The sequence below is a fragment of the Osmia bicornis genome, chromosome 4, assembly GCF_907164935.1.
Source record: "Osmia bicornis bicornis chromosome 4, iOsmBic2.1, whole genome shotgun sequence".
NCBI lineage: Eukaryota > Metazoa > Arthropoda > Insecta > Hymenoptera > Megachilidae > Osmia > Osmia bicornis.
In genome coordinates, this window is record NC_060219.1 from 5,986,810 (window position 1) to 6,013,971 (window position 27,162).

A 27,162-nucleotide genomic window follows, 5' to 3' on the forward strand; every position below is an offset into this window, starting at 1 on the left:
CTTCAGCCAGCAAAGGTCCCCTTTTTATTAAAGAATAATTCCGTGCCCTTCTTCGCCAGTGAGTCCCGTAATCCAGAGTACCAAGGTATCATCCGTCAGTTCGTCTTGATGGCGTCACATTTTCTCTCTGCGCCATCAAATCTGAGAACGGTTGCATTAGATTCACAAACATTTGCCGGTTGTGTCGGTTTCCCAGGAGGGTTGAGGAACAGTACGCTAGGGTGGACACACGGGGAAGTGCAATATTGAATTCCCGCAAGGCCTCCGGGCTTCGTTCTCATCCCTCCCCAGTCATTCTGACAAATCTACGTCCCGGGGATCAGAGGTCTGTGCCATCTATATAAATTTAATAACACGAAATGACGTGACCTTCGATCTCGAGGCTTCCTCCTCGAACGCATCGATACCGCAGACACCGTGCACTATCTCAACCCCTCGATCCCCTGTAAACCGGATCGTAAAACTGATTTAAGATATATGATCGTTGGAAAGAAATTGCTTTCTCGACCGCAAAGTTGCCCGTTTGATGGAGCAACTCGGCTTCACTGAAATTTTAATGTTCCTCGTGTTCGACCCGTTAACGACCATCGCGAGAGATTTTCGCGGTATACATGAATAAATTTTACGACTTTTCGAAGGGGCGAAGAAATTGAGTCTCGAGTGACGGGGCTGTCTCATACAGTGATCTGCATCAATTACTACTAACTGGTATTATCAATTTAATTAAAGAAAAAAAATGGCTATTTATACTGTATAATAATATTCCATTAGTGAACTTATCTTTGGCATGATTGATTTTTAAATAATTCACTATAGAATTTAACTGGTTTCCGATCGGAAACCGCAAACAGACACTTATTGTTCTTTAACGTTTAAGTTTCAGTTAGCGTTGGACGTTTGCCAAGTTCGAAAATCGATTTTCTATAATAAATACTTCCATTCGACGAGCGTTCGGCGCAGATACTCGAGGCGGACGAAGCCACGCTGTAATTTCTCGCCACGTCCAGGCGCTATAGATTATTTTATGTAAATACAGAATTGAAAGTGGTACTTGTCTGTGCTCCGTCCTTCTCTTTATCGAGCCGTACCTCTTCCACGCTTCTCCTCTTCTCCATCTAGCCTTTATTAATTCTTCAGATAACGCACCGGCTCGAAAGAGAGGGGAATTGATTAGTGGATAGTAATCTAATTTGCCGGAGAATGTCTCGCCGCGACAGACATTCCAGATGGCGTATTTTTAATAAATTTGCATGAAAATAACCAGGGAAATTGAAACGCTGCCGTTAATTCCTTCAATATAACGGAAATGCATGACGTTTAATTGTTGATTAGTTGTGAAACAATTGAAAATGTGACTTGACGCAAACTTAGTCGTTCGTTTTGTAATAAATATTTAAATAAAATTTTTATACGAAGGTAGATATAATAAAGAGCAAAAGTAGATCATTTTTGGTGAATTGAATAATATGACAATGTGTAATCAGAAAGAAAAATAAGTAGTATGAAGAGTACGCGGCGCGACTAGTAGTATAGGTCAACGCTTTGTCAGACCAAAGGACTGAAAATGTATTTAATCAAACAAGATCAATACTAACTTTCATATGATCATTCAGCAGACTTTTTAGGAAAGTAACGAAGAATATTTCTTTCCAAAAAAATATTTTCTGTATATTTACAGAAAAGTAATATTTTATTTTAATTTTTTATCAAAAATTTCAACTACTAAAGTTTAGCCTGCTTTATCCTTTTCATATTTGTACATTATCAATACTTTTGTGTTTTAATTTCTTTTTTAATATTTTACTACCATCATCCAATTCAAAGAAACTCAAGAACAAAATGTCGAAGCATTTATATGTTATCGCGTTGTATTACAGATCTAGTGAAATTTCAATAGGTACGTGAAACCAGTTGCACCGGGCCTTCCTGTTTCGCGAAATCAACGAATCAGTCTCCGATCTATTTGAAGTCAGAGGCAAGTGCACTTTGCACACTTGATCTGCTTGTCAGGTGCGTTAGGTAGGTACGCGAATCAATCCAAGCAATAATTTCCCGGGATTAATTGGCGAATGATTGACACGGTGATTCGAGAGGACCTGTCGTGTTCCATGGCTGAGACTCAAAGCCCGAATGCAGAAGGATAATTGGTTTCGGCGCTCTTGCAGAAGTAGCTCGCCCCGAGTCGTTTACTTTGAATTTCCTGACACGAAAGGATTAAACGTTCGCGTATACATACTAGCAGTTTATTCGCTTTCATCCATTACAAAAGACAAAATGACACGAGCGAATACAATTTCCTTCCATCCCCACCGGTTACAAATTATTTCGTTCAATTGAAAAGTTTATTTCAAAACTAATAAATGTCCCCTTTCTCTATATGTAGCTTTGAAATTGATGTACAAACTGTGTTTATTTATGATTTCAGTCACGGTATTGTATAGAGAAATAAATTTTTAACATTTATATTCAAGGAAATATAAAAAATCGGTTATAAAATACTGTGCAAACAGAAAAATAGAAGAGTCGATTGAATTTCATCAACGCGTTTCCAATTTTTGAAAAAGATTCTACTTAACTTTCACCGGCTGGTATCACTTTAATTAAAAATACTCAAGATTTCAAGCGTAAACTGAAAAGCTTTGCTTTAACGCTTCAAATTGGATGGGATTGCTGGAAACTCCTTTGAAGTGGTTTTGCCAGAACATTGCGCCGTTTGAACAAGTTTGAAACGATATTACATTAACCAATTTGTCGATTTCGTGTATCTTTGTTTTCCTATCTGTGGATTCCATTTATTACAGTAAAGTCGATCGACGTTTGATGGAAATCAAAACCGTATCCCTATTTGTTTCTCTTCAATTTCAAAATATTTCCAATAACATGAATAAGAAGCTGTTTTAACCTTTCAGCGTCTGTCATTTTGAAAGTTTCAAAATATATGGAACTTCTATGTACATATTCATTTTTGTGAGATTTCTTTATTGAGAAAGAGATTTCATTGTCTTCAGTCAATAAAGATTTCTTTAAGATTTCTCGAGAAATGAGAAATGCGACGTGATTTATTATGATATCAATATTGAATGAAACGTCCTCCTTTTATCGTGAAATACATAAGTATCCTCTTAATGTATAACATGTCATTTGAGAGGAATGCGATGAATAGAACATCTTTCCAAGAGTTCTACTTAATTCATTATTTCATCAAAATATTTATGGAATTCTTGGTCTCTTAACTTTCCATAATTAGCACTTTAATTATTGAATATTAATGTTTAGGAATTAATTACTGATTCCAAATGTTGTAAAATGAAAACTTTAATAATTTTATTTGAAAATTATCTACGTCAAGTTAACGAATATTGCATAATAAGAATAAAAAACGAATCTGAAACATTCTTTATATATTCTCCAACTTTTACTTTCCTCTTTCACCGGATCTCCATCGAATAACGTGAATGAAACATTCTTCGTATCCAAAGGCTATTTCATTCTTCTAATTTCATCGGGATGTATAACGAGCATCTAGAAACTCGCAATATATTCCTGGAAGTCTTTCAAAAAAGGCATCCACTCGAGATACAAGAGTCAGGGGGTAACAGTGCTTCCCCCTTTCGGAGGGATCTCATCGATCTTTCGCTTCCTTCAAGCCTGCCCGCTTGCTTTCCATTCATTTCCGTTTTTCGTAATTCCCTCGTTGCGGTTTCTGCCTTTAGACCGCGCGTTATTTATTCGAGCAGGAATACACCCGTTCTTGTAAGCACACTACGAGAGATCATTTGCACCAATTTAAAGGGGCGCAGTCGTGCGCATACTCTACAATTACAGTGGTTTTCGTTTCGAATTACATGTTACCGGCTTAAGGTAAACTTGTACGTATCCGTACAACCTGTTACGATATACGTATAAACTAAAGTGATTCGTACATTTGTTCATGTTAAAGTAACATTTATTCGCGTGAAATAATTATACTTTATGAATTTAACGCGGTAATTGCCGTAGTGGTCGTTAGTATACTATTGCAGAGAATTTAATATGACTGAACAATTGAAAAAATCATTTATAGCATGATGATCTTAATTGTGATCAATGAAAATTTGTAAAAATTTGTAGAATTACACGCGGAACTTGAAATCTATGAACTTTGTAATAAAAATATCTCAAGATATCGAACTCGTGGTATTCTTTCCAAAACTTTTCGTTCTTTCGTATCTATCTTCCATTATAAAGTTATCTAATTAGAGTTTCTGAGCGAATGAAACTTGGTAAATTCTCATTCCCATCGATCAATCAATAATCACCAATTTTACCTAAATAGTCAATGTATTATCAGTAAAGCAAATTATAGAAATATTCAAAAACCCTTGTTGTTTCGATCTTGACATGTATAGAAGCGGTAACAAAGTGACATGATAATAAAATTAAGAGCAAACTGAACGAGACATTTATGTTATTTCCTTGACAGATTCACAGTACGCTTTTAGGAAAAGAATTTCGAAAGGATGTTGAAAATTTCAAGTCGACCCACACTCGCTGAACCGTTGTCCATCAAAACTTGAAAAACGTCGACTAATTCCTGGCTGCAAACCGACTTCGGTTTGCTCGATGAGCATTTTTCTGCCCGGTTGTCCACGAACGGGGCTCCTTTCTCGTTTATCACGACCAGCTTTTATTTCGTTCCTGACAGGGCGCGAAGGAATTTTTCAATTAGTTTTGCAAACACCCTTGCGCGCCCTCTCTTTCTCTCTCTCTTTCAACGTGACCAGCCACGGGATCATGAAAAATGAGCTTCTTGGACCGCGTTATTGTACCGTTATTTCGAAGCGAAACACAGTGCTCGGATAATGTTTAGCGAAATGTAAACAACTCGGAGATAATTGAACCAGTTGAAAGTTCTCAGCGGGTGAAGATTCACCGCGATGCGGAAGTGAACTTGTTAAACGCTCCGTTGGATTTAAACAACGATAAAGCATTCCGCTTTACCTGCACTGCAATCATTCCCTCGAATTTCTTAACACATTACTCGCTATTCGCAAATGAAACGAAGCAGTACCATTTTATAAATTAATAATAATGATGAAAAATAAATTTTTAAACGATAGAGTCTTGATTTCTTGATTTACAGCTGTGATTATATTTTAGATATCGTTTACACAAGCTCATGAAAATTTGCAATTTTAATTTTCATGGATGCGTTTAAAAATGATTAAGACACCGAGGATGCATCTGCCGACAGGTAGTTTGCATTCGCGGAGTCGACGAGTATAAAGATTCGACGAGCCAGTAATAGACTCGGTAAGCAAGTCTCGCTGGGTACTTGAAAGTTTTTTCTTCTGCTCTCAAAGGTAGAAGTGAAAGTTCCTCAAATCCGGAGGATCCTCCAGTCTCAGGAACGCCAGCGTAATATGCTGTAGGCATGGCTACCAAAAAGACGAGGAAAAGGAGAACGTTCTATCCCCTCGACGCGACATCGTGGAATCTTGTACAAGTACGGGACAATCGTGTACTTCAGAATCATGTATACATATGAGTACTGGGGGAAGTTATTTCAATAATCAAACTACCAACGAGAGTAGTAGATGTACGGATCTACCATTTTAACATTAGAACTCTCGATGTTTGATGCAATTTTATTTTTAAGTTGAAAATAATGTAGAAAATTAAATAGATAAAGGATTAAAAATAATTTAGTATATATGTTACCAAATGTTATAAAAAGCAGGCATTGTATAGAATGTCTAGACAATATTGATCTAATATGAACTATATTAATTTCCTTTAAATTAAAATTTTTAATTAAAAACCCTTTAGGATTATTTCTTATTTTACTAATTTTTAGAATAATTATTTTACAAAATCCTTACAATACCTAGGAAAAATTTATATAATACTAAAATAATTCGAATATTTCATACTTTGCCCAAAAATACCAGGCATTCTATACAATGCCTGCTTTTCATACATTGCCGGTAACATATACATTTATGTTTTATCCCAACAATGGCCAACATACATTTCAACAAAAAATACCTCCATAAAATTTACGAATTAAAATAACTGGTTTTCCACTGAATCCACTGAAATATCCCAATAATTTTATTTTTAAACGTAGCAACGTTTTAAAATTTCAATTTTTTTAGTTGAACCTTTACTCACATCAAATATTTTCCCTCATAACATCTTTTATTTTTCGTTTACAAGATGAGTATATGGGTCAGGTATTGTTGATGTCTGAAGAGTGAGCGTGTGAAACATTTCGAAGATTGCACGCGAAATAGAGGCGAACAGACGCCGGTGTTTGTGCTAGTTCACCGACTCGTGCTTCGAAACACCGAAGTGTTCTCAGCCTCTCTTTTTCTCTCATCCGTCAAGCCATAGCGGCACACCTCAGCGATCCACGTGCAACGCGCCACCCACTTCACCGATGAAATAATATTCCATGTAATCTCCAACGCTCAAACGAAACTTGAGTGGATGCAAAATGTGCGTAAATGAGGTGCCCGCGGCGTTGACGTCCTCTCACCGTTTACACGGCACGCAGATAGGCTCTCACCGTGACTCGGTTTGTCGCACCTTCCACGCGCTTTTTCGGTGAAATAATTTCGTTTCTCTTTCCTTCTATTACCCGCCTCTTTAATCTTTCCTTTTTAATGAAACGAACTTCACTCGAGAGCGTGGCTGTTTAAAGGCACAAACGAATGTCGCTTCGCGGGACCGTCAAAATAGATACAAGAAGGGGTGGTGATGCTTCATTTGAAAATTCTTGAAATTAAAATGGAAATTTCGTTTTTAATTAAAAGGTGTAATTTCAAAAGTTTGGTCGTGACAAAAAAATTGAACTAGAACTTGACTGTAATTTGTTGAAAATTTGGAAAGTCGTATGGATATTATTTCGATAACACCAAGTTTAAGAGCAATAGAATTCTTTTTCTGTTTTATCAGCTGAGAAAGTTTGCATTCATCTGCTGTTTGACGTAAAACGTAAATTTTACTGGAGCTAGCTTAAGCATGTTAATTAAGGATCCACGAGAGAAGCAGTTGCACACTGTCCCGAATAAAGATAGCCCGGGTTTCACCACGGGACAAGTAACTTACGATGGCCGTTGTAAAATTTCACTTTTTTTTCTAGTTCTATAACGTAAACTATGCCAAATTAACTTGGACGCAGTATCCTTTGCGGTCGTGCCACAGGAGTACTGTTCCACTTCGGAACAGAAATAAAACTTTTGCGATCTTTCCTTCGACCGCTTCCTTCCCCTTCCTCCTCTTTTTTATTTCTTGCAACGTGGAAAAATAAAAAAAAAAAAGAGCAACCGGTAAATTCATTTAGAACTCTGACGAATAAAGTTGCAATTTCTGTCCGTCCTTCGGGTTAACTTTCTTCCAGAGAAATTCTCTGATCGTAAAACGTGCTTGATTAAATTTCATGAATATTTTATTTATTGATCATTAAAGTGTAACTCGATTACTGCGAAGAAACTTTTTCGATACCCCATAATGAAAATTCGAAAAATGTGAAACATGGCGCCGATGAAAAATGCACGCTTCCGCTATTCTATTTATCTCCTTTTTTCTCATCGATTATCGTTTATTTACCACATCAATTATCGTTTGCTTCCTGGATAAAATATAGCTCCCAGTAAAAAATTCCAACGTTTTCGAACAGCTGAGCGTTGGATGATTCGTTTTTCATATAAATAACAGAAAGTGGAGCTACTGTGATTTTAATTCGATTGAAAATAATTTTCAACGATGAAATTTGCAATTTTCATAAAAATTATTCTTTGCGATTAAATGTGCACATTGGTCGTCCAATTTGTATCATCTATTTACAATATTTATAAAATACTGTCTTTAGGAATTCAGAAGATATTTCTCAGAATATAATTGATCCCATTATATCTTGAAATTGTTCCGAAGGAATGTTTCGAAGATTGAAAGGCAAACGATAAAATAGAACGGAACAGAAAAAGAAAAAAAATATCTTTTGTGAAGTTTCTTTAGCTCTGTTCTTCTAGAAATTCGTTTTATTTGTAAGCAGAAAAAACCAACTCGATTCCAAGTATTCATTCAAGATAGCTCGTTAACGACTGAACTGATTCTAAAGATAAGAGTAAACTCTTCTTTGTAGTTGTTCATCCCATTTATAGAAAGGAATGGATAAAGCAAGTATGTAAACAACCTTCGAACAATACATACAATTGGAAGAACCTACCCCAAGATGGGAATTGATTTCCTACATTATTTTCTTATTTCAGGTCGGAAACTACTATGCTCAAAGATCAATGCAACCCGATTGTTTCCCTGTACTGAAATTTTCTACTGCAAAGCCTGTAATAAATCTACAAACTGGCAGACCCGATTGGAAAATTTAGCCCATGGAAATAAATGTCGCAATGAAGAAGAAGATGAAGAAGAAGAAGAAATTGTTGTAAAAATGTTTATGGAGAGAAAGCTATAAAGACGGAGGGTAAGAATGTAAGGTAGGACTGGTTTATGAGAGGGTTTAGTTGTCCATCAAAATCTATCGAGCTTACACCCCAATTTGGGTCTTATTTAACCCCTGAGATTCTTTTTTTCATTCATAGTATGTGCATGTTATCGAAGTCTACATTTAAAAAAATTTTAATTTCGATTCATATAGAATAGCAGATTAATTTTTATCGTGCATGCAACAACTCAGACGAATACCTGCAGAAGTAAGGGATGGTGACCTCCGGCGGAAGTGGTGTCGAAGGGTGAGGGGGCAGTTTACGTGGCCGCGATTACGGTTAATTATCGTCGGGTTAATAAGCCGCGACGATTGCACGTGGCTGGTGTGTAGTGGTGCTCGTCGCGGCGAGCCGAGGGGGGGTGAATTTTCTGCAAGCCTGCGCGAGAAGCGGTTGCAGCCGGCGGTACACAATCGTCTGCTTGCTAGAAACAGCCAGTTACACGATTCTAACTGGAACGGGTCAGAAGTTGAAGCAATTAGCCCAGTTTGTCGGTCGCACGGAAAACAATGCCAGAAAGTTGTTAATGACGTCGTACCGACCGCTGCCATTCTACGGTTTAAACGTTGTCCCAAGCCAAATCCAGTTCCCTCGTCTGATGGCTCCTTTTATCCTCGAGCGGCGTCAGTCGAGCGTTAATTATAAACAAATAACGATACACCGTGGAGTCGTGATATAATTTCGAGCGAACGAAGCGGTTGCTCGAGGGTCGAACCAGCCTCGAGGAAGCCTGGCAAGATAAGAGCGGAATTCCTCTTGCCGGTTTAATCGCCTTGCAAAACGTTACGTGCGCTTAATTAGCTCCGCCGTCGTGTCAGTTAAGAGGCTTCCTTCTTTGTTCGTTCAACAAGGAGGTGAACGGTGTACAACGTTCTTACGCGTACCCCTTAATCACTGGAACAGCTCGGAGAAATTGGTTTTACGAAATTTGTTGCTTTTACTGCCGCGAGATTGTCGTGCATTGGATAATCGAGTATTTAATATTCCTCGATGTTATATCTCAAATGATTTCTATTGCAGTTCACCGTTTCAGAGATTGCACTTCTATATTAGGACCTTTGTATCCAGGGCACAATGCCGCGATATCTCTTTTAACCCTCGGGTGGGTAATATTCAGTATATTCGAGTACCAACAGAATTTCAAATTTAATTTTAATTTGTAATTAAAGGAATCAGAACGAACCACAAATTTATCAACGCTCCTTGAAGATAATCGCCTGCGAGCGGGGATGAGGGCTCTTCGAAGAAGTATAATGACTTCGGTGAGCACATGCAGAGCATCTGGGTTCCCAGTTCTAAATCTGCTCGCGACAGCGCGGTGTATTAACATTTTTTGCAAGAGTCTCGTCTCGAGTAGAAAAAGTCCGAGCATTATGCTAATCGGCAAGGACACGTGTTTGTAATGGCTTATTTTTACGCAGCCGAAACAATGTTACGTTCCTTCGGCAGCCGTTCGAGCCCTCAAGGGAACCAGGCCAACGGTTTCGAAGGACCTTCGATTAGACAATATTCAAACCGAGCCTCGTAACATTTTAATATTCGATCGTGTAATTGATTCGAAGCCAGGCGTTCGGTGTCGTTTTGTGTCTCTCCTTATTGCACATTTCGTCAGTCGTAAAGGGATCTCGTTTTCTTTCCCTCATAAATATCCTCCCTCTGTGTTTCGATATCGCGAGGAAAAGGAAAAAAATATTAGGCATTACTTTCTTTTTTCTTTCTTTCTTTCTTTGGAAGAATATCAGCTGGAACTTTTCAGATTTTCTTCCCACGAAGACGAAACGAGGTATCCAAAGTTCTTCCCAAGGGCGGTAATCTTCGGATAAAATAAATCAGACGGCCGGGAACAGATTTCACCGGGACACCTAGAGGGATATTACACGCGTGCACGCGGCAGGATGCGACGATTCCTCGCGAACGATAGCGTTAATTACGCTGGCAACTTCTTTCCCGACGAGGCCGGGCAATTACGCGAAAAGTCGTATAAATATCAGACGAGATCCCGAGCTGGTTTAAACGGAAAGAGAGAGAGTTAAGTTCTCAACGATCCCCGGGGTCGGGACGGCAGCATCAGATATCACGAAAACGCACGAGGGAAGCTTATTTCCTCTTACATATTACTTTCTGGCCTTCTGCTTCCTCGCTATTACACCCAGCTGCTTTTCGCCATCCTTCCAGTTTAAAGACCTCGATATAGAGGAGGAACATTCGCAAGAGTCCCAAACCTTTAATAAATCGAACGAACGCGGTTATTTACGGGGATTGATAATTAAAATTAATATCCGCCCTTTTATTCGAACTTCTACTCGATTGTGAAACGTGAATTAAGAGAATCGCTCGTTCTCGTGAATACTAAACGAACCAAATCGTAAATTCGATTTATTTTCCTTGGTGAACGAGTGCTCGAACGTGTAAAACCGATTTCCTCTCCGACTTTACATAAGTTCAATATTTTCTTTTGTAAGGGTGTTGAAAGGCAAAGGGTTTGAAATGGTATTCGCCAAGAATACCATACGTTCGTATCAGTGTTACGACAGAAATTAATTGATTATTCTTCCACTTGCACACGTAATAATAATAATAATAATAATAATAATAAAAAACTTGAAGAGAGAGGAATCGAAGCGCGACACGGTTAGGTAACAAAAATTTGCCCAACGTACCGTGAGAAGAGTTACCGAACTTGGTCCTCTTCCTTCCTCGCGAAACTTCAAGATCTTCAGAACGGTCGTTTAGCGTTCGCGGTGACGAGGTGAATCTAAAACTTTCCCACCGAACGTTCGTAAACCGTCCGTGGAACGACGGCGGGCCCTTACCCTCTCGAAATTTTACTACCAACAGGGTTACGCTCGCCGAAGTGCTATCCTCCTCCCCATAGTTTTCTTACCCCCGCTAAAACGATGGATACCGGATCCGCATCTTACCTGACGAACTGTTACTTAGAGGGGCATCAAGCATGCAGCCGTCGCGTAGACAAGCAACCGAAGGATCCTTCCTATCCTGGCGATTCATGCATAAGCTTCCATCTCCATAAAGCAGGTAACGGTGACATCCCAGTGGGTACTCGTGTTTCATGAGGCTTACCAGAGCCACTAAGCCGCTGCCGACCCACATTCTATGCGAGCCAGAACAACGCCTCGTCTAAACAACACCCACATCGAAGCAACCCTTCTTCCGCTTTCCATCCTCTTCTACTTATAGACACCAGCCTTCTGCTTCTTCTTTGCGTTGTTCCTTAACCATTTTGCTCCTATAACAATTCGAGATATGGGTATTTATTAAATTAGATTTTTTGATGGCGTTTCATTAATTTATCATTAAGGGTTTGGTTCTATCGAATGTTGAACAAACGGAACACCAAGCAGTAGAGTAGAAAACAAATTTCGCTATCACGTTGCTTTTCTTCAGCTATATCAGAGCCAAGTCTGGTCTCGAGAGTAATCAGATCGTTTCTTGTCGCGTTCCGCGCTGTTCCTCGTGGTCGATGCTTTTTGCATTCCGCGTGTTTTTGGCTTGCCACCACCGAAGCACCGGAGAACGCCGTTTGAAACGGGCTCGTTGTCGACGAGAAAGAAACAGAGAGCAGAGCCGGCGAAAAATACAACGTTTGCGGTGTATTTTGGAAAATGACTATTTAAAGTATGGAATATAGAACGAAAGAGCGTGGAGCGTAGAATACGAAGGTTGGAATATGGAACGAAACGTTTTAAACGTTCTATTGCTGGAAAATAGAAACTCCAAAAATTCTCAAAAGTTTGCACTGATATTTTCTTATAGTTTTAACCTTTCGCAGTTGAATTTCTTAGTTCTATCCTGTGTACGGTAACGTATGCAATTGTTAACCCCTATGCAATGATTGACCCTTTTCCTAAAAAAGTAAAAAATATAATATAATATGTTTTTTAACCCTCTGAATGGTGAATCATGGAGAAGGCCCCAAAACGACGGATCATAGAAAGAGCGCCAAGACGATTTAATATAATTCTACATTTTATATTATTCACATTTTCTAAATTCCACACTGTTCAAGGGTTAAATCAATGATTCTCAAACTTTATTGTCTGGCGGCACATTGAAATCATTAAACAAAATTTACGGTACCTTCATTATTATTATTTTTTGCTTTTTACAGTTAGCAAAGATATGAAGGCTTTTATTTCGCGATACCCAGTTTTAGAACCAGTTGGTTAAATAATAAAATAAAATTACTTTTCTAAGCCTGAATACCTTTTATTCCAAATAGAATTATAGTTTATTATGTAAGAGATTATATTGTATTTTCTATTTTTTTTAAGAAAAGAACCAATAATTTTATACATTATCCTCTGTATCCAAAAGCGATCATTGAACTGACATCAAGTTACAACAGCTAATCGATCTTTGTAAATGAATCGAAGTTTTCCAGCGGAAATTCCCTGTCAAGCGCAAGCTCGTCGAGCTTACAGTGAAATCTCCAGTTTCCATCGGAGTCGGTGTTCGTATCATGTAGGACACTTGGCTCGAACACGAAATACTTAGGCAGATTCTCGACTCGAGCTCCCGTTTCGAAAGCTGCGAGCCATCCTGCAAGCTGAGCAAGAAGTGAGCATCTATAGTGCTCGCACGGTATGCGAGTAACGCGCTCCTAGCGAATTCTTTTACAAATCTCTATCCCTTTCGCGCCTCCTCGCCGTTTTCTATTTGCTTTCGCGACGAAGACGAGAGGCAACCGCTTGCAATTCGACGCTGCCGAACGCTCCGTTCCGCTTCTCTTTTGGCGCGGCGTCAGCGCGACGCTGCTTCCGAGACGGTGCTGCTGAAATACCACTCTTTCGCTCATACTTGTCGCGAACGCGACGCTTTTTCCTACCATCACATCGGTGCGAAGCTTTTCTCCCCATCATCGACGAATCTGGTTTTCTTCTTCGCGTCACATACATTTTAAATATTCAAACTATTTTGTACTTTGATTTTGAAAATAAAAGTATTTTATTAAAAACTTTGCATTTCAAATCTTTCTCCTTCGTTTTCCTTGTCTAAGGTTTCTAAACTACGACGAACAAATAGTAGTTAATTACCATTCGTAAATTCCATTAGGTTGTTGCAGTTGCAGTGAAGGAAAATTTAAACAAAACTTGGCGCGACAACGGAAAGTGTAACTTCGTCGAAGTTTCCGAAAGTTTCCTTCTCTTGAACGACTAGTTTCGCTCGTAAAATATTCGCAAACAATTGTCCATTTCAACCAAGACAACAATAATCGAGTTCAGAATTGGCCCGTGAGTTTCAATTGAAATGAAATGTCTCGCTTTTGAGTTGAAATAAAATCAAGATTACCTTTAAACAAAGTTACGTGTTCGAGTGTATATTTCGTATTACGACGATTAAACGATCGCGATGGACTCGTTGAACTTTCGAAACGGCTACGCGAAAGACTCCGTTTATACTTCCCGGTCGTTGCGACCGCGGTAATTTCCATTCTTGAAGTCGGAGGGGAACTCTTTAACGTTCTTAATATTAACGACGGTACGGCGCGAAATACGGCTTAATGCCGGCATCGATCATAAGTCTGCTGATGTTAACGAAAAGTTTCCTTAAGCAGGTCGTAAAACGCTTGATTAAACAGCCAACTGCCGGCCAGACTATTAGCTCCGTTGTTTTTCCTAACCGGGACTAATTATCAACTGTAAACAGTTTTAATTTCCTACGGGTGATCTTAAGGGTTGATTATCAAAAAAAAAAAAAAAATAATGGGGGAAGAAAGAACGGAAAAGTGTAGGGGACTCGAGTTGTATTAAGTTTTATTTTTACGGGCACGGGTAAAAACATGTTACACGGCCGGAAAGTTTGTTTATTAATATGAATTGTTGTCGGTGAAGTGGTGGCTTGGCGGCGGGCCATTCTTTTCCTCTCGCGGACGTCGGGAACTTCTGCAATTAAACGAGTGCCTTTACCGTAATGAAACGCTCGCGCTCTCGTGCTCCTGTCAAGATTTCACAAGTAAATCTCTTCATAATTAATGAATAATTCAGTAGTCACCCGCAATTTCCTGTTTTTCTACAGTTATTTCTTTCATGCACTATTCTTAACCAGTTAACGTACTATGAAGCTTGTTTTCACAATACAGTAATTTCTTATTAATTAACATTAGATAAAATTGAATTTATTAATTGGAAAGTTTTCATTTCCATGCTGTTAATAAGTCTTTCGATTGAATTTCGATATGAAACTTTGAAACAGGAAATATGTTTCGTTCAAGAAATCGCAAGATGCCTATGCTTGAAGTTGGCCTGGAAAACTGAAAGTCAATTTTCAAACTCGAATACTCATCTTCCCTTTTCTTCTTTCTCTCTCTCTCTCTCTCTCTCTTTACAGCCACTTTCTGCTTTTCACTTTCCTTGTCGTTCTCAGCAGGAATCGGAATCTTTTCAAACAAGCAGTCAGGCTTATGCCGTCGCTTGGAAGCAGCAGTTTCCGGCCTGGAATTTACCGGAAATAATATCGTATCAAAACGCTGGTCGAAGAACGAGTGTACGTGCCACGATAAGGCTTCCTGCCGTTGCGACGCTTCTGTGCAACTTTTAAACTGCCAAAGTCAGTTCGAAGTTCGCAGGATTCGTTGTGACTTCTCTGCTTCTGATTTTCTCTCTGCGAATCAGTCTCACTCTCGCTATCAAGATTGCTTTTTATTTCCTTTTCGAAGAACAGCAGTCTGCTTTTCATTCTCTTCTTATCAAACTTATTAAATATTCCTTTGTACATTATTATTGGTATACAGAAATTATTACAACACGTAATAATTGATCAACTTACAATTTAACACGAGTAATTATAATTAATCAATAATAATTGTCATCGTTAACAGAGAGAACCTATTAATCGAATTCGAGGCATTGGCGCAATCTCACAATACAAATTCCCATACACAGTTCAGAATCATTAATTATTAAATCTGCTCCATGGTTGTTTAGAAGCAATCGATCGGATCGTGTCCTCGATTGTTTGGCACGTATTGTTCGGTAATCGGCGACTCGAAAATTTGCGCATCTCGATCAAAAGCCACTTATCGACAATAAACGTAGCGCATAACGCGGATAAATTCACCGACACGTTCGAAATGTAACGTGAACCGACCAATTAGTACGTATAATTTGGGCTTACTTTTAGCTAGACCGTAACCAATACCACAAATTCGAGCCGCATGCAAATGCACCAATTCCGGATGGTTAAGCCAGATATCGACGTAGGTTTAACCTAGTGATCTGACCCGTATCTAATTTACAGGTATGTAAGTCAGGTGTTGCCTACCAAACCACCTATCGTGGATATTTATGTAGATATTCTAACGTTTATCCTCATCGGATTTGTCACGCCTAATCTGAGACGTTTCTCATTGAGAACTACTGGAGCGTTCGAAACATTTTTTCAAAATTCTCTATTATGTTTCACCAATCCGACCCTTTTAAAACTTCTACAGATAATAATTAAATAATAAAACGTTATTCTTAATTCTTTGGTAGTTGTCCTTCAAGGGATTGTTTACAAAAATCATTCCCAAAGTTAAAGTATTTTTTTACCCTTAATCATCGGTTAAAAATTTTGAAAAAAAATATATGATGAGAAGCTAATTGGTATCTACTATTTGCATTTGGATTTGTCCAACTATCTTAAATAGTTTTCGAGAAAAAAAATAGTAAAATTAAGGGTTGTTCCTTTATATCTTCCTTAGCAGAAAATGTAGGGGGTTCAAATTACTCACAGCTATTCTTTAGGCAGAAAATCATTATGTGATATAAATATAAGCCAAAATTGTTGCTGGGACTAATTATCCGTCTAAACCAATTAAGAAATTAAATTTCGTACTCGTAGTTCTTGATCGCTGATGTTTCGTTCCAACGATATTACATCTGTATAGAAAAGGAAACGTCGAATTCGAATAAAACATTCGGATGGGTAAATAAATGCGGCGTAAGAGCACTCGTAAATGTAGACAGAAGCAGGACGGCTCCGTCGTTAATGGGCGGAATTTCGAAAAGCTCGTACTTAACTTGAGTCTGCGAGGTGACGCTCGGAATACAAAATTGATCTTAGCATGACATTATCACGTTGCTAGTGCTGTCGGTATCCATCGTGTTTAACAGTCTCCCGATTCCGCTTCTGACGTTCCTACATCCCCGTTGAATCCAAAATTAAGACCGCCCGCGAGAGGAAAATTAATATTACGCGCCCATATGGCGACGACGCAGCCACCGTGCGGTGAATTAGTATGCCGGTTTGATTAAAAGAAAAGAAAAAAAAAAGGGAGGAAAAAAGCTGTCTCTGGTTAGGTTGAAAAGTTCCGAAGCGACGGAAGTTAACGTTTCATGACTTTTAATGGCTTAGATGAATATCGCGGCCGCAGAATCTACCGTCGCGTTGAATAGAAAAATTTTATTTAAATCATACATGTTCTACGTTCAACTATAGAAATATTGGAAAATTTTCAAACAATGTATTTCAACTTTAATTTACCAGCCGACGTCCCTGATGTTTACTTTCAATTGATTTTCTCAACTAAATAGGTCAACTTTGTAATTATCGAGGCAATTAACATCAGAGAAACGTTTAATTAAATATCTCAGTGATTGTAGCATATTTTTACTTTACTGCATAAGAATAATACTCTAAAGCAACGATGCTCTTACGATTAATACATTTATTATTTAAATACCTAAAGGTGCTTATATACCGTAGAATCATCGCATTCTTCAAGCATCCATAGGCCCATCGGTAATAGCGAAAGGGTTAACATTGTTCTTGTGCGTGGGGCAGCATCGTCAGAGCGGATCTTTTTAAACGCGTTCGCTCGTAGCTGGCAGAGAAACGAGCTTTACGATCGCTCCATACTTTCCGCTCGTAATTCAAAACGGACGCGGGAAACGTGCGGCCGTTCGTAATGGAGATTGAACGCGTGGAATCGGCGTTACGAGCGTCGCCGTCGCGCGCCTTCACCCCTTGGCCACCCTTAATTAATATTCCGCGTGTAACGAGCTGCCGCGTGCAGTTTCGACGATTTTTGTGCGTTACGCAAACCGACCGTTTATAGCCCGGTCACGATCTTGGTCGCCAACCAGCCGCGCGGTGCTCCCGCAATAAAATTGCATTCCTTTTTGTACGGCGGAGTTGAGATTGATAAGAAACGAAGAATAATAGCGATAGAATAATGCTGCGCGATTTATTGCAGCCAAAGGGATTTTAACGGCGCTATTTAGTAACCTGTCTACATACTTTAGTTTCTTCTGCGATCTTACTAGAAAGCGGGTAAAATATGAAAAATATTTTAGAGAAGTATTTGAAAATTGGTAGAGTTATGTAGATGATGTAGAGTAATGTATACAGTTACATCTCTTTTTCTAAAAAAATAGAAAATATAATATAATGCGATTCTTATATAATAAATTATAATTCTATTCGTAAAATTTAGAAAATGAAAATAATATGATATATTGGATTAAATTATAATTGTAACTCTCTCCATGGTCCGCCGTACAAGTGTTAATATTCATATATTTTTTACTGTTTTAGGAAAAGGGTCAATCATTTACCCTATTCTATTGTCATTTGAATCATCAAATAATTACTAAAACGAATTCTTCTTTCAATTGAAAAATAATCAACACGCACTTAATACGATGTATTTGTGGTTTTTGATGTTCTCTATTTATTATCAGCATTCCGAAAGCAATGGTTTCGACGTAGAAATCATGCTGTCAAAGCAAGAACCACCGTTCTGTGATTCCGATTTCGGTTTAAATTCAACGCGATATAATCTATTGTAATTGAAAATTATGCCGCACGAATGGTCCATGCTGAAAGCCTACCCGTATCCCCATCGTAGGAGCGGCTTTGTTCGCGAAAGAAATGAAAAAATTCCGTTGGAACAAAGGGCATCGATCTTCTCCCTCTTTATTATTCGTGACAGGGTCATTCTGTTATCAGAAATATAAATTAATTGAACCGTGAAAATCTTGAGTATTTTTAAAGATATTAGAATAATATAAAAATAACGGTACAAATGGCTATTGTATGAAAATTTATAAATAATAAATTTCTTTTAACATCGAACAAATTCATCGTATCAGATCGAAACGTTGAAAAATATGACTTCTATGACTCGGATATGATGTACCGCTCCGAAAGTACAATGTAAACTAAACGGAAGTTTTCCGGAATATTGTAAGACGAATGCATGTACGTGTTCCGTGCGAAAAATCGAAGCTTATCGGGCAGACAGTGTAGAATGCAGAGGGATGAATTCCGTGGTAAAAGGGGAACCGAAAATCGTCGTTATTCGAGCGTCGAGGAAGACACAAATCTCGTGTGTAGCGAGCTCTAGGATCTCGTTCCCATTATTCCAGGATTTTGTGTATTACCCATAACGAATACGTCCGAGATAATAAAATAGGAAGCCCCTTATCTTTCTTTATGGTCACAATACAGCCTGTTCAGTGAACCTCTTACAACGCTCGCTATATCGGACTCATGATAAAACATTTTTATCGTACGGAACCGCGTATCGATCCGTACCCGTTTGTAATAACAGCTGATCTATGAATGTAATTACAACGGTTATCGTCCAACTGCAAACTCCAATTGGAATTGCATTGAAACGCGAACCAGAACATACCTGCGTATATGTGCACGATATTTGAAATGTTTTACAAACTCAGTTGCTAAGAATTCCGTATGAATGCAATTTTCCTACGTCTACCATATCGAACAGTAGATTTTAAACGTAGAACGTCTGAACGAATTTCGAATACTTCACCAAATTTTCACATTCGAACCGCATACTTCCAAGCTTCTCCAAATTCACACCTGTAGCTCGAACAAAAGCTGTCCGCACTTAAACTGATGAAACACTTTGCACAAACCGCGACCAATTTACCCGATTACACCAAGGAGACCGCGTTAAATCAACGTCCTGTCTCGCGGTCCCGATTCTTCCACTGTCGATTCGCAGGAACTTTCATTTAACCGAGTGCGAGAAAAGTCGCGGGAAAGGATCTACTTTGAAATTTAATCCTTTCATCTAATGAAATTCCCGTTCAAGACACGATTTTACGTTAATTTGACGAATTAAAGGTTCGATTTAAGCTTTAAATTATACGTTCTACCATCGAAGGATTAATACAAAGATAGCCTGAGCAGCATCGACCGACGATGCGAATATCGTCAGCACTCTGTGCACCAGCAATAACCCCCCGAACAGCAACAGCGATCGCCGCAACGAGTCCACTGAATCTACCAAGGCCAATTTAGCAATTAAACTACCCGAGGAGAAGAACCGAAACTAACCGGACGAGGCCCTTTCTCAAGCGGGACGTAATCATTGCAGCCGGCTACGGTAACCACCATGGTTGCTACCACCAGCAACAGCATCCAACGCGTACATCGCTAAAGCCATTGGGAGATTTACGCGTTCGCCGGGCTGTTCCGTGATTCTTGTATGGACGACTGCGGAGGCGGAGGAAGATCGGTAAGAAGGTTACGTTATTGCCGCGTTTCGTGTTTCACGGCCCATAGAACAACAGATCGTGGCAGTAACTTCGCGGGGACAGTCGGTTGTAACACAGCTTACCTTTGCGGTAACGAAAGGGTGCAACAACCACTCTGCTTCACGGGAAAGATGAAACGAATGCGGCTATCAGGTTTCCACCAGAGTTGGATTAAGTTTAGTATGAATCGATGAATTGGAGTTAATTGCAGTAATAAAATTTCTTGATTCAGAAAATTAAAGTGGATTCTCGATGATTCTTTAATTCTATAACCTGTACTTGGATCCCATCTCTAGTTTCCAGAGACCAGCAAGAAACTCGATCTTTTGTTATAGGCCACTCGAAGAACGGGTCTATTTGTGCCGTGGAATTACCCTCGGTTAGAATCGAGAGTAGATAGAAACGTCGCGGTATCCACGGTGTCCATTCTTCTGTTCCTTCTTCCTCAACGAGGACAGGGGACATTTGATAAGATCACGAAGCGGTATCAGTATATTTGACGGCTATCGGGATGCTTTCTCGTTTAAGGAATAAGGTACACGGGGATACAGCTTGTAGACGTGATATTTGATATCATTCGAGATAAGAATGATCGTAAAAGAATTCATTTTAAAGATGCCGATGGAATTTGTTTCTGACTGTTTCCGATTACCTTGCACGCGAAAGATATTACAGTTTGTTGAACGAAATTTATCTAATTCATTTTGTCCATACAGAGAATAATTACGACTAGGATGTGCTCTAATTATCATGCAGTTCGCAACGAGTTCTTCGTCAATTAATTTCTGAAAATTTAATGCGCAGCTTCTCTGGGTACGAACAAAGCGTTTCCTGTAATGAGGCTCGTCGAACAGAATTTCGAACGCAATTATCAGCACCCTCATAACGGGACACCGTGCGACTAATTAACTAAAAATTAGTCGAACCGTCCAGAGGCGGCAAAGCGGTGGTTACGTCCTCGCATGACTGAAGTTAATAATGAAATTGTTTGAAAGCGATGGTAACGCTTTATAAATTCTTCAAACTCCTCGACGAGAAATTGAGTGTAACTCGATGTTCGAGTAATCTGCAGACTTTGCAATCTCAGCCACCCCTTGGATACGGAGCTGAATTATTAGTAACAGCACTTCGGACGATAGTTCATTATGTTAATTAAAGTTGGGAGAATATTCGGCGAGTGTTTTTAAGATATATACCTCCCTCTGATTCTCCTTTTCACCCCTTTTTTCCTGGCCGTTTGCCGCGTCCAACGATCTTAGGGATGGTTACAACGTCCATCCGCACATTTTTCTTTGCTCCGTGTATCCGTCTGCTGCGGTCGAGGGTTGCGCTCAATGTGCAGCCCCGGTGCCCCTCGTTCGATCGCGTTAAAACGAAGAACCCGGTAAAAATTTGGGCGGGATTAATCATTAGCTTAATGTTTCGTCTGGGAAGAGTACACGTGCATCCTGCTTTCTGTGAAGTATAAATTACAAAAATGTATCGGGGTGTCTAAAGGACCTTAACCCTTTCGTAACTAGCCAGATACATAGCAGTGTTATTAACTTAAAAATTATTGAAAATTTTCTTCGTCTTTTTAAAGGAGTCCTTTTAAAAGTGTTCTTTCAATTTTCATTTCATCTTCGTATAAAGAACCATTCTTTCCTCGCAATTCTCCCAATTTCTGTTGTACTCTGTGTACAAAACCATACTGAATTCTCTACATTCGCGCGATTCGACGCGTAGTAAAGCTCGGTTACAGCAGCAATTTGATGTTTAACCAAGAAGTTTACCGTCAATAAAACAGGTATTTACAAGGAAACGTCGGAAAATTTCGCAACGAAACGTTCGTGAAACGCAACATAGTAGAATTTCCGAGGAGAGCAACGGTCCAGTGTAACGGCATTGAAATGCAGATATTTTACGCGACGGTGTAATTGCGTTTCAATGCAAAATTCGAAAACTCGGGAGTAGAGTGGACGTTGCACCGGTTACGGTTCCCAATGCTTGCACGACGGAAGCGCGGCCGACGACCTGGGCGGAAATAAAATTTTTGGCAACATTTCAATGACAACGGCCGACGGTGGTTCGTGCACCACGCTTTTTAATTAACCGGCTACAAGTATTCCCGGACGATGATAATTTTCAACTGTGGTTCAGCAAAGTAGGCCACTCCGTGAGCGAACTACGTCGCATCCGCTGGATCACGTCGATTTACTACTTCCGTCCCGTTGCGGTTAACTTGATCGTTCTATGCAATTGAAGACAACAAGTGGAATCATTTCTTCTTCGTTCTTTATTCAAAAATGTTCCCGAAGCAAGAAAATATATTATTATAAAAACGAATTGTTATATTACCGAGAAAATCTTTGTCGGCCATGTTAAATGGGCCTCGTCATTTTGATGCGTATAATTTAATTACCTAAAGGATAATTGCAAAATTGTTTACGATATAACACAGGGCTTCCCTAGTATGTAATTCATGATTCTAATGTAACACCAGGCAATTCCATTAGCAACCAAATTTTCCGTGATAAATTATGTACATCAATAGCCCCGGAACAGAGTACGTGTCTAATTATCAATTTATTCCCGAGTCATTAACTCGTTCATTAACGATAGTAATCAACTGCGATAAACACCTGCCGATACAGCTGAACAAATCACCCGATTAATCAGGATTTACATTGAATTTTCGATCGTACTAAAGAAACATTTGAAAATTCTCGAAGAAAGAACTTTTCAATTCCATTATACTAAATTCACCTGACTTTATATGCAACAACCTAAAAACACCGTAATTATCGGGAATGATCAATGTATCAGACGATGTTAAACAGGCCGATAACAAGGTTTCATCGTACATCGTCGACTGGATTTTACGATCGAAGTCGATATAGGGAACGAGGTTGGCACGTCAACGATCGTACAGCTAATTCCCAGAGCGTGGTGCCTTTCCACGAGTAAAGTCGTTCGTCTCCCTGTCCGATCGCTTTCCAGCCAAGAGTCTAGGGGATAGAATTCACAGGGAATCAATCGATGTTCGTAGATCGAGCTTTCCACGGCTGATCGGGATTTCCTGTGGCGTTTCACACGTAGCTGGTGCTACCACAAACACAGCCCCGTCGAAATGTTAACACACAAAGTTAGGCGGGTAGGTAGCACCTACGCAGAGGAGGTGGCTGGTACATAAAGACAGCTTTCGGCCGTTATCGAGCCCGGTTGCCAGCCTCGTCGTTGGTCCCCTCCATGAGGCAAACCTCCCTACGTCGAACTCTAGCAACCTCTACCTACTGCCCTTATCGGCTCAACAAATTTAACTTGATTTCCTATACGGACTTTGCGGAGCTCCGGGGAAATACAGAGCCGGCTTCAGCCAGTCTACGTCTAAACTCGCTTTACGATAAGGGATAAAGCGTCTCACCCTCCTATCCGATGCCCGCCACCCTCTGTACCTCTCTCCTCCTATCCTTCTTCACTCCCCTATGTTCGCCTCTTTCTTTTCGATAGTCGGCTACAACCACCAACGTTTCACCCCCCGAGACTTTCCATTCACCAATGTCGAATCCTCTTGACCCGGCCAACCAACTCGCGGAGGGGTGAGAAACCCGACGGGAAGTTTTCGAACTAGCACGGGCTTTCTCGCGCGCCGAAAAAACTTTACGGGCCAATGAGATTTCTGGAGTAGGAGGGAACTACGCGTCGCTCGGTCCTGTGCTTTCTTTCGCTCGATGAGAAATAAGGATACGATTCTGAGGGTGGATTCGGTTATATACGAAACAAATGCAATATTTTGTAGAGGGTTTCTTCAGAAGTCTGAAGAATAGATGAACATGATAGATAAATTAATTTTAAAGGAAAAATTGAGGAAAAATTTGATGTATAGAAATTATTCTAAATGAATGTAGTTACTTTAGATTGAAGCCTAGGTAAATTCAATCACGAAGAGTCCGAGCAGACGTCGGTATCTCCTCGGATGGCCCTAAAGCTTGCCGCATTACCGGTATATTAAACATCGTATGTACAGGCAGTTTGAAATGACGGCTCTCAGGAGAGGCAGAAACGCGAGAGTTGGAAAGACAACGCGAGAGGAGGAGAGGACGAACGCAGAGAGTGGCGTATGGTACACGCAGTCTGGCGCATAGTCTCTGTATAATTCAGTCATATCCATGCTAATCCCACCGGCCGGCTCGCGTTATTCTCCATGATGGATGCACAGCCACCGGAGAATTGCCCTTTTCATTGAAATACAACTAAAATTAAACTCATTTGCTGCCCCCGTGGATTTACGACAAGGGCGGCGATACTGCCGCCCTCGAGCATCCTTTCCTCGATTACCTACTTGCCGCGTGTTTAGCTACGCGGAGTATTAACTATCGTAAATTCTTGCGGCAAATGTATTAGGTTGTTGCGTATCAAATGACGTAAGGGTATCGCTAAATAGCACTTGTGCTATATTAATATGAAGATTAAAGTTTCATGAAAATATAATACCTAATTAATCGGTTTACGAATGTTCTTGAAATTCATTTTCATCCTGGGAAATGTGAGACTTGGTGCAGCATAATCAAACGAATTTGAATAATATAAGACGATTCGAGTCAAAATTCCAAGACAATTCTTCGGTTAATACGTTTCAATAAATAGAGACGTTAGAACAGATGTGCCAGATACTTATTCGACAGATGTGTCGATATTTTCTCATGGAAAGGGTACAGGGTAAAAGACACGCTAGGTAATATCGGCAGAGAACACTGTCCGTCGCGAGAAAGCTTTCCAGAGAGTTTAGGGTGAAAAACGTCGACTATCTTATACGGATAAAATGATAATCGACCAACACAGAGGGTGCATTTATTTTAGAGGGAAAATAGATAAAGAGACGGGAAGAAATTCAAACATCGATAGGAATTGAAATAGTATCTACAGATCTTTATCATATGATAACACAATTTTAATAAATTACTTTTTGCTTTTCCTATTTCAAATTTTATATTTGAAAAATATTTCGTTATCGATTTAGAAAGAATATTTAGCTGATCCAAATACCATTGTGCTTTTTTGAAAATTATTTGATTAATCAAATGTGACAAATTTCATTTGGTATTATTTTAATTTTACTCATTACGACGAATGCACGAGAGGCCAGGAGCTTCAAAGAAACGTGCACACGGGACTCCGCGAATCGTCGATTGATTAAACTGCAGCTGAACTCGTTCTGCATTCTCATCAAAGCGCGTAACAGCCCAATTTGCATATTGTTCGCGGAACTGGAGGTAAACGCGCGCCAGAGAAGTACATCTGATCGAACAAAGCGGAAAATGGTCAGCAGGCTTTCAGACGATGCCCCAGTTTTCCCTTTCAAGCGTCGGTGAACCGTAGTAGAAGCTGATCGGTCGGCTTTGTGTCGATTATCGAAGATATTCCACCCCTTGCAGCGACGAGATCGCCGATAGAAAGACGAGCAAAAAGAAGGAAACTGGCTGAAAAAGGTAAAAAAGGAACCGTCTCGAAACGTTTCGACTTCAACCAGTACCTTTATCCTCCACCTTTCATCTCGATTTACTACGATGGAGATCGAACTCTCCTATTTCTTTTTTTTTCAACTAAAACTTCGCATAAACCAAGGGAAACTGTATTTTGGATATTCTGCATTTACATATTCCTATAAGAGGCTATTATTTCTCTACCATTTGCAGTAATAAAAAATATCTATTATTAATCAACCTTTTATAATGAATTAACGACCATCAATAGCGAAACTTTTCTAATTAGTTCAAACCGAACGATTAATTAAAAACGAGAAAAAAGCGATGAATGGAGGCAATGGGGGTAGAAAAATGTTGAACCGAACGAAACGATTGTTTTCGCGCAAGCAACATTATTTCGAAATATAATTTCCTAATTAGAGGGGAGGTGGAGGAGAGAGTTCAATTAAATCGTCGACGAGAAAATCAATAGCGAAGAATGAGAGGAGAATTTCATCGGAGGGGTAGTATGGAACCCCTGTACGAAGAATTCGTTAGGAATCCTCCGGCTCGCATTGTGTATTCGCACACGCGCCTGTACTCGTCCTCGTAAATTCACGAACCCTCGCGAATCAGCTTGCAAAATGGCCACTCGGTCGCAGAGTTTTCAAACGGCCACGAAACTAGCCAACGAAAGAGAAACACGCGAGTACAAAGCTTTACGAGAGTCGCAAAGATTGGGAGACGCCTTTTTCGATTACCGAGAGGGTTGTGAAACAAATCAACTGGTTGAATATGCACGGATATTCCGATGCGTTTCCCGAGAAGAACTGTAAAGGATAGTATTCGAAATTATAATTTCATCCGTGATACCACACAATATTCCAGATACCAATTAACACAGTAATTTGCAAATAATTTCTATGAATGGTTTCACGGATATTTTTAGAAAAGTTTGATGTTACATACAAAGGAAATTCGTTTCCACAAGTTTGTTTCATATAAAGCAGAGAAATTCCTCTGATGAAAAGGTAGCCCTTTTTTTGATCCAAATTGCGACAAAAACAATATCATAATCAGGGGTATAATGAAAAGCAGTGCAGCTGTTGAATGAGCATTCGAATGAAAAATAGCTTACAATCAAAAGGTAAGTTCTCATTAAAAATAACGAAATGTGTCAAGTGTGCGTATACTCACGTCCCTGTAGATGAAAATGAAGATGTAACTACTCGTCTCCTAGGTGTGGGTTGATAAATGGGAAACCTGAAACATCGAGAAACTTAAGAAATATCAAATGACACGTTTACATTAAGACAGATGATTATTATGACGAATGGTCGTAATCGAATATCCCTTTTCGATGTGTAACGAAGAGAACATCCAAGAGAAATCTTTTTTTATCAGACTCAGGCATGTTTTATTTCTAACGTAGAAACATTTTTCCACGTGGAAACGATAAAAAATAAAGTTATAATTCTGATGAATGAATCTACCGGAAAATACGCAATGAAAATACGAGTACGAATACCGGTCCGTTGAATTCGAAAACCCCGAAATTGCATATGAAACGAGCTTTCAACCTGCAGTTGAAAAAAAGAAAATCAATTTGAAGGAAATTGTTGAAATTGAAATGGGAGTTGCTCGCTTTGAACGTGAAACGCAAGCGTGGCTGTTCATTTGAACTTTGTAAAAGTAGGTCGCCAGGTTGAACTGGTGAGA

The 27,162-nt window shown here is 39.4% G+C and overlaps 1 long non-coding RNA gene across 4 annotated transcripts in view; it reads right to left on the reverse strand.

The window, feature by feature from the left end:
* The window catches only part of LOC114879713, a 105,992-nt gene that overhangs the window by 17,856 nt on the left and 60,974 nt on the right, over window positions 1-27,162 (reverse strand). For 3 of the 4 annotated variants that reach the window (XR_003789961.2, XR_006829327.1, XR_003789966.2), the window contains exons 2-3: window positions 26,641-26,706; window positions 11,411-11,736 (exon numbers count right to left, since the gene is read on the reverse strand). This is a non-coding gene — a long non-coding RNA (uncharacterized LOC114879713). Of the gene's footprint in view, window positions 1-3,391; window positions 4,678-10,600; window positions 10,712-11,410; window positions 11,737-26,640; window positions 26,707-27,162 lie in introns of those variants that run through there. The other variant, XR_003789962.2, reaches the window with a different exon arrangement.